Consider the following 15,931-nt stretch of genomic DNA (forward strand, 5'->3'; position numbering starts at 1 on the left):
GGTATATGACATTATGAGGGGTACTTATTGGGTAAATGCAAGCAGTCTTTTTCCACTGAGGTTAGGTGGGACTACAACTAGAGGTCAAGGGTTAAGGGGGAAAAGTGAAAAGTTTAAGGGGAACATGAGGGAAAACTTCTTCACTCAGAGGGTCATGAGTGTGTAGAATGAGCTGCCAGCGGAAGTAGTGTATACAAGCTCAATTTCAATGTTTAGGAAAAGTTTGGATAGGTACGTGGATGGTAGGGGTATGGAGGGCTCTGGTTCCAGTGCAGTTTGAAGAGAATAGGCAATTTAAATGGTTTGGTATGGACTAGATGGGTTGAAGGGCCTGTTTCTGTGCTGTACTTTGATAATACTCTAGGTGTTTAAGAAGCTCATGAAGGAAAGGATAAGGAGAGAGACGATTCGCTTTCTTTGTCACTTTTACATTAAAACATATGGTTAAACGTGCCATCTTGCATCAGTGACCCACACAGTTTGAGGATTGTGCTGAGGGCAGCCTGAAGTGTAGCCACGCCTCTAGCACTAACACAGCACATGACCCTAACCTGTACGTCTTTGGAATGTACAAGGAAACCGGAGAAAACCCACACGGTCACCGGAGAGTGTACAAACTCCTTACAGACAGTGGCAGGAATTGAATCCTCAGCAGTGATTGCTGGTGCTGTAAAGTGACTGTGCGTTACCATGACGTCAACCAGATTAGTTTAGTTAGGCTTTTAATCGTTAGTTTAGTTACCTCAGCACTACAAAGGCTTGTTGCTGTGGTGTACTTTTCCATATTCTCTACAGATCAGTAGTTCCATTCAATATCAGAGAAATGTATACAATATACATCCTGAAATTCTTGTTCTTCACAGACCACCAATGCTTTGTCAAACTGCTCTCACCTCGCTGATAAGACAGATACATTGAATTATTGCAGAAGATGAAGAGAAACTTCGATAAGTGAACGTAGAAGCGCCCTCCTCACCATTGAGCACATCTATACAGATCACAGTCGCAGGAAAGCAGCATCCATCATCAAGGTCCCCTATCATCCAGGACATGCTCTCTTCTCACTGCTGCCACAGGAGCCTCAAGACCCATACCACTAGGTTTAGGAACTTTCCCCAAAACAGAACTGTTCCCATAACCTGTGAATTCACTTTCAAGTCTCTTCATCTCATCTACTCGATATTTATTGCTTATTTATTATTATTCCTTTTTATCCCTCTTTCTTTTTGTATCTGCACAGCTTTGTTATTGGTTGTTCTCCGTCCTGTTGAGTGCAGTCTTTCTTTGATTCTATAATGTTTCTTGGGTTTCCTGTGATTGCCCTCAAGAAAATAAATCTCAGGGATCTATATGGTGACGTATATCAACTTTGAATATAAATTTATTTTGAATTTTTTAACTTTGAACCTTGAAGTGAAAACACAAGAGATTCTGCAGCTGCTGGAAATCCAGAGTAACACACATAAAATGCTGGAGGAACTCAACTGGTCAGGCAGCATCTACACAGGGGAACAGACAGGACAGCTTACATTTCAAGCCGAGACTCTTCATGAGGACTGAATTGTCTTCGTCCGGCACTTTGAGTGTGTTACTATGAAGAGGAAACTCCTTTGCTATCTTTGACCTGCTCCTTTTTGTATTGGCGTCAGGGAATATTTTTCTGCATACTAATCAGATGCAAATTCACTTTTATGTTATTAAGAATTAACTAGGTATTTCAAAGCAACTGGGTGTCAATTAGAATAAGCATGGAAATCTATCAAAGTTATAGTGTAGACATAATGACACAAAAATATTAGCAATTGGAATTACAGATTCAAACTGGGAATGAAGACCAGTGTTTAATATTTTCATGAAGCATATTACCACTTCAGCTGAAACTCAACCCTGAACAAAAGTAGGCAGAGGGTGGTGGTGGGGTGGTATTCCAATTAGAGGCCTGTGACCAGTGGTGTGCCACAGGGGTCAGTGCTGGGTCCCCTGTTGTTAGCATTCTGTTGCGAGCTCTCTTTGTTTGAGGTTTTTTTTCTCATTTGAGGAAGGTTAAGTTGTATAGTATTAACAAACAGAGCTTGAAACTTCGGAGGTGAGTGGTGTTACAGAGTTTCTAAGGGGCTACTGAGGGAGGAAGCCCCTCAGTCGATGTGGTGGTGTACCACCCCAAGAAGTCACATGGGCGGCAATAGTCCTACTTGGTTAAAGATATGCATCCAAACATTACTTAAAGCAGTAGATATGAATGTAAGATTCAAAAGGCGTTGCATGGTTTATTCCTGTAAGTATTTTTTATTATGAATAAAGTTTATTTTGGATTAGAAAACAACTTGGATGTCAATGTGCTAACATGATAATCAGAAGAATGAGGGGAGATCTCATTGAATCTATCAAATGCTGGAAGTTCTCAGTAGAATGGATGTGGAGCGGATGTTTCCTACAGTGGAGGTGTCTAAGATCTGAAGGCACAGCCTCAGAATAGAGGGATGTCCATTCAGAACAGAGATGAGGAGGAATTTCTTTAGCCAGAGAGTGGTGAATCTGTGGAATTCGATGCTACAAGCAGCTGTGGAGACCAAGTCATTGGGTGTATTTAAGACAGACCTTGATAGGTTCTTGAGCAGTCAGGACATGAAGAGGTACAAAGAGTAGGCAGGAGATTGGGGCTGAGAGGGAAATGGATCAGTCTTGATGAAATGGCAAAGCAGACTCGATGGACCAAGTGACCGAATTCTGCTCTTATATCTTATGGTCTTATCAAGTTTACAAAGTCAGACATGAGCTTTATTTGTCACTTGTATATCGAAACATAAGAGTAAAATGCATTGTTTGTGTCAACAGCCAACATAGTCTGAGGATGTGCTGGGGGCAGCCCACAAGTATTTTGGCACCAAATAGCATGCCCACAACTCACTAACCCTAACCTGTAAGTCTTTGGAATGTGGGAGGAAACCAGAGCACCCTGAGGAAACCTATGCATTCACAGGGAGAACATACAAACTCCTTAGAGGCAGTGGCGGGAACCATTCTTCACTGGATTCCATCCATCTGGGAGAATGGAGGACACGAGTTTCACCACACCACGTCTCTAGGGGATATGCAAATAGCAGAACCACTTTGCCAAATCTGACTTTACTTTGATCTCATAAAAGTCTTGGACTTGGGAAGGACTGTGGAGGATGCTTCTTACACTTGGCCGTCCACAGAGATTTGTCTCCATCCACCTCATGATGGCGTCCAGGCTATGATCTTAACCAAAACATCACAATTACCTAGTCTCAGTGCAGGCTGGTGGCATCTCCACACTTTTCTCAGTTTTCTTCACCACAATGCTGCATCGCAACACTTGTTACTGGAGTGGAGCTAATCTACAGGATCATCTTTACCCTACTCCAGAACCAAGGTCACCCCAACTTTCATCACCAAGTTGCAGTGAGCAGTGATCACTTGCATTTGTACACGTTCAGAGGCTCTTCTTCATCCTAGACTTGTTCACCAAAGCACACAGGGAAAATGGCCCTTACACTCAATATCTACAGAAATTCTCTACAACCATCCTACAACAGTGGAAAACACAGACCACTTCCCATATCTCAGGAGCCGCCTTTCACTGGAGTCAGACATTGGTGAAGAAATTAATGCACCGGTACAGATGTTGTCTGGGGTAAACACTATTCTTTGCATTTCTAGTCAGATGCTAACTGCATTTCATTGGCTTTGTATTTGTACTTGGCCCAATGACAATAAAGTTGAATCTAATCTAATCTAAAAGCTATAAGAATTAAGACCCTAAGCTCACCAAGAAGTCACAGTGATCCCTGCTCTCTCTCTCTATCTCAGACACAAGGATGACTAACAACAGGCTGGTCAAAGCAATGGAGGGAACTACAGATACTGCTTTTTTGAGGCATCACTCCTTGAAGATGTCCTGGGTACTAGGGAGCCTAGTGCCCATGATAGAGTTGACTGAGTTTACAAGCTGTGGAGGATCTCTGCACAATCCTCCACAATCTTTGGTAGGATGACTGACCGTCAATCTTTGGGTATAGTTTTTCATTGATTCTATTGTATTTCTTTAATCTGCAAGAAAATGAATCTCAAGGTAGTATCTGGTGACATATATGTACTTTGATAATAAGTTCACTTTGAAAGTTTGAACATCCTTGACCCTTCGAGTATCTAAGATGGGGAAGCTGCTGCCCCTTGTCTGAATTCTCACAACCTTGTTGACAATGCCTTTGAATGGAAAATCCTACAAAAGGTAGTGGATTTGGCCCAATACATCATGGGAAAAGCCCTTCTAACCATTGAGCACATCTACATGAAACACTGCCGTAGGAAAGCATCATCCATCATCAAAGATCCTCACCTCTCAGGCCATGCTGTTTTCTCACCGCTGCCATCAGGCTGAAGGTACAAGAGCCTCAGGACTCGCAGCACAGTTCAAGAAGAGTTACTACCCCTCAGACATCAGGTTCTTGAACGAAAGAGGATAACTGCACTCACTTGCCTATCCATTGAGATATTCCAACAACCAATAATCTCATTTGAAGGACTCTTTATCTTGTTATTTCATGTTCTCGTTATTTATTGCTATTTATTTATATTTCCGGGGCATATGGGGTACCAGGTAGCACCTCTGGTGGGGGAACATGTCGCGTCCTTTTCAAGGTGGTTAGTCCACCTTTGGTCCCCACCTGGCACTCAGCTCTCACCTGTGGCTCCCCGTAGCTGTTTACATGCGACAGCGGCCACACCCCGGGCAACGGCTTCGACAAGCCGGCTAAACCAGGTGAGGGTAGCCGACGGGTCTCAAACCCTCGGTGAGATAGGGAGCTGTCTATCCCAGCACGTGAAGACAGACTCCAGCGGATTGAGTGGACGAGACCAGCGGAAGGTCCAATGGTCAAGAAGGCGGTCTTTGCAAGTGTTGTGGAACGTGTAGAGCAGGACAAGACACAGAAGACGTCCTGGTCATCCACTGCGCCTAGGCCCATCTCCAGCCGACTTGACACTGTCTTGCCACTGGATCCAGATGGGAATTGGGAAGAGAGAGGAGGCTGATGCTGCACAACTCTCCCTCTCTTAAATCCAAATCACGCGCTAGTCTCAACACCATCATAATGGTGTCGAGGTCCTCATTGACGACGATGGACGAACACAAAGATTTATACTTCCATTTGCACATTTGTCTTCTGATTGATCTTTCACTGATCCTGTTCTAGTTACTATTGTATAGATTTGCTGAGTGTACCCACAGGAAAATGAATCACAGGGTTGTATGTGGTGACATACATGTGCTCTGTTAATAACATTTACTTTGAACTTTGAAATCCCTCACACAAGGTAGAATACGACAAAGGAAAGCTGGAGCAAATGTAAGCTGCTTGCCATGTCTGTGACTGGGAGGATTGAAATTCCCCTCCTAATGAGAAACAGAAGGCTTGGCTGCCCCTCAATCTAATCAGCAGCCCCACACTCAAACTCACCTGTTCCAAAGCTGTGGACTGTTGAAATCTCTCATTAATTGGAGAGGAACGGCAGACATTAACCAGGGTTTAACTAATCTTGGGACTTCAGATTTGGCAGAAGGGAAAGGGGGGTGGTGTAATGTTGGTGCTTATGTTCACATGAACATCCCACAGACTGTTCTATTTTACCAGCAAACCCTTCCACTTTCTCCCTATCTTCACCCTTGATGCCTTTCACACTGCTTATAGTGGTGAGCTTCACACTCATTCATCCCTTACACAAGAAAATGGGAGCAGGAGAGGCCACTCGGCCCTTTGACTCTGCCCCACTATTCAAGTGTATTTAAGAGACTATTAGAAAGGTACGTGGATCATACAACAATGGAGGGGTAGATTGAGCTTGAGAGCAGGTTATAATGTAGGTTTTCGCACAGAAAAACTGCAGAGATGATTCATGTTTGAGAAAAAATGTAGCAACTCATTTATTGTATTCCAAAAGCTGAACACAAAGCACCATCACAACACTTTACGCCATTATGCCATCACGTCAGACCAGTCTCTTAAAGTGAATCCCAACTCAATGTCGGTGGCTGTGAATTCAGTAGTTTCCACCAATTACATTACCCTACAATAATATCAGCACAGCATTGTGGGCCGAACGGCCTGCAGTGTGCTGTACTGTTCCATGTTCAATGGCTGATATGTGTCAGCTTCAACTCCTTTGTTGCACCAGTTCCTCGTAACCTTCAACTCTTCAATTTCCAAATAATTATCCATCTCCACATTAAATAGATCCAGTCATCCACCTCCACTATCCTTGGAGGCAGAGAATTCCAGAGATGCACCTCCCCAAGAGCAGACGTATCAACACACCTTAAATTTAAATGACTTAGGGCACGTTTCCAACTATCCCCAACACACAGAATGCTGGAGGGACTCAGCAGGTCAGGGGGTCCTGCTGAAGGCCTGAAATGTTGCCTGTTTATTCCCCACCATAGATGCTGCCTCCAGCATTTTGTGCATTGCTCTGGATTTCCAGCATCGGCAGAATCTCTTATGCTTACTTTCCTAGCTATGCCCCCTTGCTGAGGTGCGTACAAGATTGCGCAGAACTAAATTCATTCTGGTGTCCCCTAAACAATATCATGAAAGCAGGTGATACGGTTATCGGTGCATTGCTGTTTTGTGCAGAAACATAAAGTTTTGGTTAGACCATTTTCAGAGGATTGTCTGTAGTTCTGGTCACATTCAGATTTATTTGTTACACATACATCAAAACATACGGTGAAATGTGTTGTCTGTGTGCAGCCCACAAGTTTTGCCACACATTCAAAGTCCAAAGTAAACCTGTTATCGGAGTACATGTATGTCACCATACACAACACCGAGAGTCATTCTCTAGTGGGAGTTCACAGTAAATACAAGGAAACACAATAGAATCAATGAAAGATTGCCCCCAACAAGACGGACACACACCAAAACGCAAGAGACAACAAACTGTGCAAATACTAAAAGAGAGAAAAAAAATTAAAAAGCAATAAATATCAAGAACATGAGATGAAGAATCCTTCAAAGTGAATCTATTGGTTGAGGGAGCAGTTCAGTGAGTCATTTTCCCTTGGTGGAAATATCAACTATTAGAAGGTGTAGGTTTAGGGGGAGAGGGGGAAAGTTCAAAGGAGATGTATAAGGTCATTTTTAAAACTATTTTATTATTATTATTGAGGCATGATGATTTTTGCACAGAGAGTGACAGGTACCTAGAATGTGCTGCCAGGAAACATGGCACAACAGCGATATTTGAGAGGGGGTTTAGACAGAGTCGAGAGGAATAGAGACCATGTTGGGGTTAGTTTAAATTGGAATCATGGTCGACAGAGACACTGTGGGCCAAAAATCCTGTTCTTGTGTACTGTTTCAAGGTCTATGTTCTTAAATAGCTTTCGTGTTTCCCACATTACAACAATGGTTACACTTCAACAGTACATGAACACATGGGGCGCGCCATGATAGCCCAGCGGTTACAGCGACACTATCACAGCTTGCGGCGTCAGAGTTCGGAGTTTAATTCTAGCGTCCTCTGTAAGAACGTTTGAGGGTTTTCCCCATGACCGCATGGGTTTCCTCCTAGTGTTCCGCTTTCCTCCCACAGTCCAAATTGGTCATTGTAAATAGTCTTGCGATTAGGCCAGGGGTTAAATAGGTGGGTTGCTGGGGGGTGTGGCTCATTGGCCTGATCTACGTGGAAAGTCTAAATAAAATAGAATAAAATTTCTCAATGCCCCAGGTTTGGGACTGGTGATATACACTGAGGCAACTTTTCACTGCCCTTTCTTGTAGTTTTGTTTTTCTAGCAGCAATGTGCCTCTGACTATATTATTATGGGGAGAATTCCTTTAACTGCAAAATTCTCTTTGCGTTAACCACACAACAGGCTCAAACCAAAGTTTGGAGGAAAGGAAATCATTTTGAAAGGAGTTTACAGATCCTCTGTTTGAGGAGTATCAGAGCAATGACAGAAAGACCCACAACACCTGGCTCGGTGACTAATCCTCTATCTTTAGCCTACAGGTGGTGGGGTTACAGGTTTAATGATGGTACTAAACTAGAGACAGGGAAGGTATTTAAGGATCAGTAAATCACAACAGGTGGTCTCTCTGTGGATTGTGCAGTCATTAACTCATTGGGAATGTTGACCTTTGGGCTTTTATCTGTAGTCACCATAATCCCATTCCCACACCGCCCTCCCCGAGCCTTCGGAGAGGCAGATCCAAGAACTATTTGATATCGGTTTACGGGGCTGCACTGACGCCAGTTCAGAAACAGGCCATTCTGCCCAAGTGATTTTCACACACCCAGTTCAGAAACAGGCCATTCGGCCCGCATGATTGCCCCTTCCCCGAAACCCTACCAATCTTTGCTTTCACCAACCCTCTCAGGGATTTCTTTCACACCTTACATCAGAGCAGATAATGGTGGAATTACACAACAGGTCATGTGGCATCTAGAGGAGAGGAAGGTGGTTAACGTTCAAGTTTTCATCTTGCTTATTGGTATTGGTATATTGATATTGGCTTATTATTGTCACATGTTAGATTTGGATTAGCTTTGTTTGTCACATCTTCATCGAAACATCAAAACATATTGTGAAATTTCTTTGTTTGCGTTAAGTCAAGTCAGCGCTGGGCAGTCCGCAAGTGCCACTAAATCTAACCAACTCATGAAGCCTAACCATACGCCTCTGGACTGTGGGAGGAAACTGGAGCACTTGGAGGAAATCCGGGTGGTCAGGGGGAGAATGTACAAGCTCCTTACAGGCAACTGAAACCTGATCGCTAATTGTTCCGCTACGCTACCGTGCTGCCTCAAAACGCACCATGATTCAGTGAAAACTCATCTTGCATACTATCCATGCAGAACAAAGTGCATTGAGGTAGAACAAGGTAAAACAATAACAATTCAGAATAAAGTGTAAAAGCTACAGAGAAAGTGCAGTGCAGGTAAACGTTTTTAAAGCATCCGTCAGTCTCATGAGACCATGGATTTGCGACTTGGAAGGTTTCCAGGACGTAGGCCTGTGCAAGGTTGTATGGAAGACCGGCAGTTGCCCATGCTGCAAGTCTCCCCTCTCCACACCACCGATGCTGTCCAAGGGGAGGGCATTAGGACCCATACAGCTTGGCACCGGTGTCGTCGCAGAGCACTGAGTGATTAAGTGCCTTGCTCAAGGACACAACACGCTGCCTCAGCCAAGGCTCGAATTAGTGACCTTCAGATCACTAGACGAACGCCTTAACCACTTGGCCACGCACCAACACAAACGCAGGTAAACGTTAAGGTGCAAAATAATAACCAGATAGATTGTGAAACTGACAGTCCATCTTATCGTACAAGATATGTTTGATTAGACACTGTTGGATTGGTCTTGGAGTAGTTTAGAGGTTCAGCATGACATTGTGGGCCAAAGGGACTGTACTGTTCTGTTGGAGAGTCTAATAACAGTGGTTGGAAGCTGTCCTTGAGCCTGGTCTCTGTAAATCATCTTTCTTTCTGATGTGCTTCTTTCACTGATATCACCAGCAGGCTTGTAGGGAGAACATTGCATTTGAAGGCTGTAGAGTCAGGTTAAATTCATCTAAATTGGTAAGTAGGTTCATTAATATCTAAACTGAATTCGATTTAAACAACATCAAAACCCATCATGACTTTGTTCCACCAACAGCAAATTTCTTTTGGGTCATCCATGATGAACCATATTTTTATTTCACATTTCCTCCCAATAGTGAAGGAGGCCATTTGGCCCATCAGATCTCTGTCAGCTCACTGCATCATCCCACATTTCCATTGACTCTACCCCCCCCCAACCAAATTCTACGCACTCTCCTGCACACCAGAGACACTGAAGGCACACACACCTAGGCTCAAGGGCATCTTCCATCTCACTGGACACCCAGTACAATAAGGTGGACTGTTAACCTCACAATCTATGTCGTTGCGACCTTGCACCTCATTGTCTGCCTGCAGTGCACTTTACTCTGCAATCTGCTAGAGTGGTGCTTTTGTGCGGCCTCAATGCACTAATGTAACGAAATTATGTGTGTGGACAGTCGGCAAGACAAGATTTTCACTCCACCTTGTTAGATTTGACAATAAACCATCTACTGTAGAACTCCAATTAATTTCCCAACCTGCACACTTTGGGATGTGGGTGCAAACCGGAGCGCCTGGAGGAAATCCGCAAGGTTGGAGGAAAAACGTAGAAACACAAGGACTGAACCCTATTCTCTGGCATTGTGAGGCTTCGGCTATCAACCTCACCACTCTCAACCTAGTCAGACAGCGCCAGCCTTAGGCTAATCTTCTACATCAAACTATTCCAATTTATCTCTTCCCTTTCCGGTGACATGAAAGAAAATGGGGGGGGCTATGTGGGAGGGGAGGGGAGGGTTAGATTGATTTTAGAGTGGGCTAAAAGATCAGCACATCATAGTGGGTCAAAGGATTTGCAGTATGCTGTAGTGTTCTATGTTCTATGACAGGATGGCAAAGTGTCTTCATCAGTTAGGACATGAAGCAGAGCAGTTGGGATGTCATGTTATAACTGTGCAAGATGGCGGTGCAATTGCATTTGGAGTGTCATGTACATTCATGGTCACCCAGCTATTGGAAAGATGTCATTAAGTTGGAGAGAATGCAGAAAAGATGCACAAATGGATTACCACCATTTGATGGATTAAAGGAGAGATGGGATAGGCTGGAGTTGTTTTCCTTGGAGTGAAAGCAGGTGAGGAGTGACTTTATAGTGACATGTAAAATTACAGACAGATCAGAGTGAGGAGTTCAAAAATAGGGACAGAGGTTTAAGGTGAACGGGAAAAAGTGTATAGGGGTTTTGAGGGGCAAAAATTTTACACAGTGGGTGGTGAGTTTTTGGAAATGGTTTATTTGGGCCAAATGCATACAAATGGGACCTTGGTTAAGCTGAAGGGTTTGTTTCTGTGACTCTATGATGGGTAACAATGTTGATGATGGTGGTGACAATGATGATGATGATGATAATGATGATGACGATGATGATGTTGATAATGATGACAATGATCATGATGATGATGATGATGACCATCTGACCTTCATTTCCTTTCTGATATAAGATGAAGCGCAGTTGGTCTGTAGGATTTGAGGCCATAGTTTTTGAATGGGTTAGGGCTGTATTAATTGAAAAGTAGAAGATTGTGGGGGATTTTATAAGGTACATTAAATTATGAGGGGTATAGATAGAGTAAATGCAAGCAGCCTTTTTCCATTGAGGTTGGGTGGGCTACAACTAAAGGTCATGGGTTAAGGGTGAAAGGTGAAACATTTAAGGGGACATGAGGGGAAACTTCTTCACTCAGAGAGTTGTGAGAGTGTGGAATAAGCTGCCAGCACAAGTGGTGTATGCAAGATCGATTTCAACATTTAAGAGGTTTGCATGGTAGGTGTATGGAGGGCTAAGGTCTGGGTGCAGGTCGACGGGATTTGGCAGTTTAAATGGCTTGCCATGGATTAGATGGGACAAAGGGCCTGTTTCTGTGCCGTATTTTTCTATTACTGTAAAGGTACACACACATGTACAGAAACAGTTGGCTAAGTGGTCTGTCTGGGGGTCTGGGGAACTGGGGAACATCAGCAATCCTGCAGGGAAACAACAGGCTATTGCCAAGTCTCAGCGCAAATGATGCACCAGGCCATACCTATTTCAAAATGTCAATTCTATGTGCCTACTCCTGTCTGCATGGGAAGGAAAGCTGGTCCCTTGTCTGTGCTGCCTGTTTTTATAGCTTCCTGCTGTGCTGGCATCTCCATTGTTGTCTCAATTGCTTGCAGTTCTTGCCAAAAGAAACATGTGTAGGAACACTAATCTTTGGCAGAGTTATCACTGCTCTGTTCCACGTGGGAAATTGGACAAAAACTACACCAAACTCTCTCTTTTTCTCACATATTAGCTTCCTGACGGACATAAGAACAAATTTCATGACCTATGCCGGTGACAGTGAACATGTTTCTGATTCTGATTCTGAAAATCAGAGCTGGAGTAAGTTAAAGTTAAAGTCAAAGTAAAATGTATTACCAAAGTACACATATGTCACCATTTCTTACCTTGAGGTTCATTTTCTTACAGGCATTTACAGGAAAATAAAGAAATGCAATAGAATTCGTGAAAAGCCATCAAAAACAAAGACTGGGACACAACCACTTCGCAAAAGAAGATAAACTTTGCAAGTAAACAAAGACGTAATAATCCTGAGAACACAATTTGTAGAGTCCTTGAAAGTGAGTCAATAGACTGTGGAATCAGTTCAGTGTTGAGGTGAGCGAAGTTATCCACTCTGGTTCAGGATCCTGATGGTTGAGTGGTTGTAACTACTGCTGAACTTGGTGTTGTGGGGCCTAAGGCTCCTGCACCTCCTGACCTATGACCTATGTTCATAGTGAGAACAGAGCATGACCTGGATGGAGGGGATCCTTGAAGACAGATGCTGCTTTCTTGTGACATTGCTCTTTGTAAATGCGCTCAATGGCGGGGGGCGGATATTGCCTGTGATGGAATGGGCTGTAGGTAGACCCACCTTTCAATATGATCATGGCTGATCCGCCCCAGGCCTCAAATCCTCTCTTGTGTAATTCCCCACAGTCCTCAATAGCATCCTCCAAGAGGACCACAAACTTGACGTGTGGTTTTGAGGTTTGCGTGCCTCAATGACTCAGAGAGCTACAATGGTTGGAGTCAGGGCCTTGTGCTTTGGTTCTTGGTAGTGTCACCCACGCCAAACAGGTCAAAGGGTAGAGACCAGACTAAGACTTGCCCACCGGTCTTCCAGGTTCAGGGGTTCACTCAGGACTAACAACCCTGACGGGTCAAAAAAAATGTAACAGAAACAGCAATGAAGAGTCCTTCTACACCTGTGGGTGGTGGTATACCAAGGACAGGGAAGAGACGGAGGATCTTTATTGCTGCCCTAAATGCCAATGGCATAATGGGCAATAACTTTATTGCATGATCTTTCACTAGCTTATCAAGTCATAGAGTAATACAATAAATAGATAATTTATAGCAAGTAAAATATAGAGCATCTACAGATTAATTTAGAGTAAATTGAGAAACTTATGTTCCTTCAACTTAAATGGTTTCTTAAAAGTTTAAGGAGATCCAGCTTGTCACTGAACACGCTAACAAACTTCTGCTAATGTACAGTAGAAAGTATCCTGGCTGGTTGCATCATGGTCTGGTACAGTAATTTGAATCGTCAGGAATGTAAGGAGCTGTGCACATTAGTAGACTCTGCCCAATACATCACAGGCACATCCCTCCCCACCACTGATAGTATCTGCAAGAGATGCCACCTCAGAATGCTGCCATCTAAGGTCAAAGGTCTTCATCATCCGGCATGCCATCTTCTCACAGTTACCCCAGGCAGGGGGTACAGAAGCCTGCAGTTACACACCACCAGGTTCAAAAACATCTTCTTCCCTTCAAGCATTCAGTTATTGAATCAACCAGTACAACTCTCTAATCATTACCTCAATATAGCAACACGATCAACACTTTGCACTAAAATGGACTTTGTTTTCTTTTTGTTCTAACTGTGTTTGAGGACAATTGATAAATTTGACCCACAATTTTCCACAGAAGTACCATGGTGAGCTGGTTAACTGGTTGTATCACTGTCGGGTACGGAGGGGCCACTGCAAAGGATTGGAAAAAGCTGCAGAAAGTTGTGAACTCAGTCTGCTCCATCCTGGGCACCAGCCTCCTCAGCACCCAGGACACCATCAAAAGGTGATGCCTCATAAATGGAAGCATCTGTTATTAAGGACCTCTGTCACCCAGGACATGCCCTCTTCTCATTGCTACCATCAAGGAGGTGCTACAGAAGCCTGAAGACACACACTCAGTGACTTAGGAACAGCTTCTTCCCCTCCGCCATCAGATTTCTGAATGGAAAATAAACCCATGATCACTACATCACATTTTTTTCTTTCATCCCCACTTGTTTTGCACTGCTTATTTAATTTTTTATACATACATATCGTAATTTAGTCTTTATTGTCATGTATTTCAATGTACTGCTGCTGCTTTCTTACAATTATTGTCAAAAAAAAGACTAGCAGTGTGACAGGAATCAGTGGGGTAAGAGCATAAAACCAAAGGACATAGGAACAGAATTAGGTCATTCAACAATTAAGCAAAAGAACAAATTTAATGACGTACACCAGTGACATTAAATCTGATTCTGATCTTTCTTGTAAAAACCGTGCATAATTTCTGCATTTTTAAGTGAATATGGTTTACCTGATGCTATCTGCCGTGAGGCTGCTGCAAGTTTCTCATCACACCTGTGCATACATGTTGGACATTTAACAATAAACTTGACTTTAAGAGTTTGTGAGAATCCTAAGGATTCTGTGAGAAGAATTTCCCACACATCTCAAAGGACTACTTCCTAAACTTGTAACTATGAGCCCTTGTTTGACATTCTCCCACTCAGTCATGGAAACATTTTAACATTTACTCCTGCCATGCCCCTAAGTAAATGTTATGTTCTAATAAGTTTATGTCTCCCTCAACTCAGAACTTGGTCATTATGGTACGGGCACAGCCACAAATAAAGTTACTGACTACCACTATCGTTATTTTGCCAGTGTGTTTTTTTTTATTGGTTTATGGGGTGTGGATGCTACTTGCTGTAGTTCTGGGCCGTCCCTGAACAGATATTTATGATGTAACCAAGTTGGAAGGACGGAATCCTACTTAGAGCAGGCCAAGTAAGAAAAAAAGATAAAGGATTAGTTATACGTACTTCAAATCATTGAAACATTTGGCAAATTGCATCATGTGCGGCAGTGTCTGAAGATGTGCCCACAAGTGCGCCACGCTACTGGTGCCAACGTAGCCCCACAACTTACTAACCCTAAACCGTACATCTTTGGAACATGGGAGGACACCGGAGCACCTGGAGAGTGTGCAAACTCCTTACCGACAGCACAGAGAATTGAGCCCCGATTTCTGGCGCTGCAAAATGTTGCGCTAGCCACCATTCCAACTTGCTGCTCATAAGGACAGTTGACTTTCCTCTTCAATTAAAATATTCGCAGCAAATGAGTCTCTACAGCCGTCCTGATTGATAGCTCCAAAGATTCACTGCCTTCTAGGTAAAACAATTTCTCCTCATCATACTTCTGAACGGCTGATCCTTGTTTTGAGGCAATGACTTTGGTCCAGCCCTGCATCTGTTTATTAAGCACTATAAGTCCTTTACATGTTTAAGTGAGATCATTCACTGTTCCTCTCAACTCTTGTGAGGATTAGTCTGTGATCCAAAGAGTCATACGGCATAGAATCAGGCCCTTTGGCCCGGCGGGCAGCACAACATAAAGACACTCGCAGATTTCTGCAGATGTACTGTGGGGAGTATTCTAACTGGCTACATCACCATCTGGTATGGGGGAGTGGGGAGCTGTACAGGACCAAAGTAACTGCAGAAGCTTGTAAACTTAGTCAGCTCCATCATGGACATTAGCATCTCCAGCATCCAGGACATCTTCAAGGAGTGATACCTCAAAAAGGCAGCATCCATCGTGAAGGACCCCATTAGTCAGGACATGCCCTCTTCTCATTCCTACCCTCAGGGAGGAGGTGCAGGAGCCCGAAAGCACACACTCAATAATTCAGGAACAGCTTCTTCCCCTCTGCAAGCCGATTTCCGAATGGACATTGAACACTACCTCACTACTTTTTTAAAATCTCTTTTTGCACAACTTATTTAATTAAACTTTTTAAATGTACATACTTCTTACTTTAATTTACAGTTTTTATTACACTGTACTGCTGCCGCATAACAACAGAGTTCACAATACATGCTAGCGCTGTTATACCTGATTCTGATTTTGACAGACACATCAGGGGCATTTAAGAATCTCTTAGA

General features: G+C 43.4%; 1 protein-coding gene across 8 annotated transcripts in view; it reads right to left on the reverse strand.

Moving 5' to 3' along the window:
* The window catches only part of palld (palladin, cytoskeletal associated protein), a 452,869-nt gene that overhangs the window by 247,423 nt on the left and 189,515 nt on the right, over positions 1-15,931 (reverse strand). The window lies entirely within an intron of this gene.

This window comes from Mobula hypostoma, chromosome 5 (genome assembly GCF_963921235.1).
Source record: "Mobula hypostoma chromosome 5, sMobHyp1.1, whole genome shotgun sequence".
In the NCBI taxonomy this organism is placed as follows: domain Eukaryota; kingdom Metazoa; phylum Chordata; class Chondrichthyes; order Myliobatiformes; family Myliobatidae; genus Mobula; species Mobula hypostoma.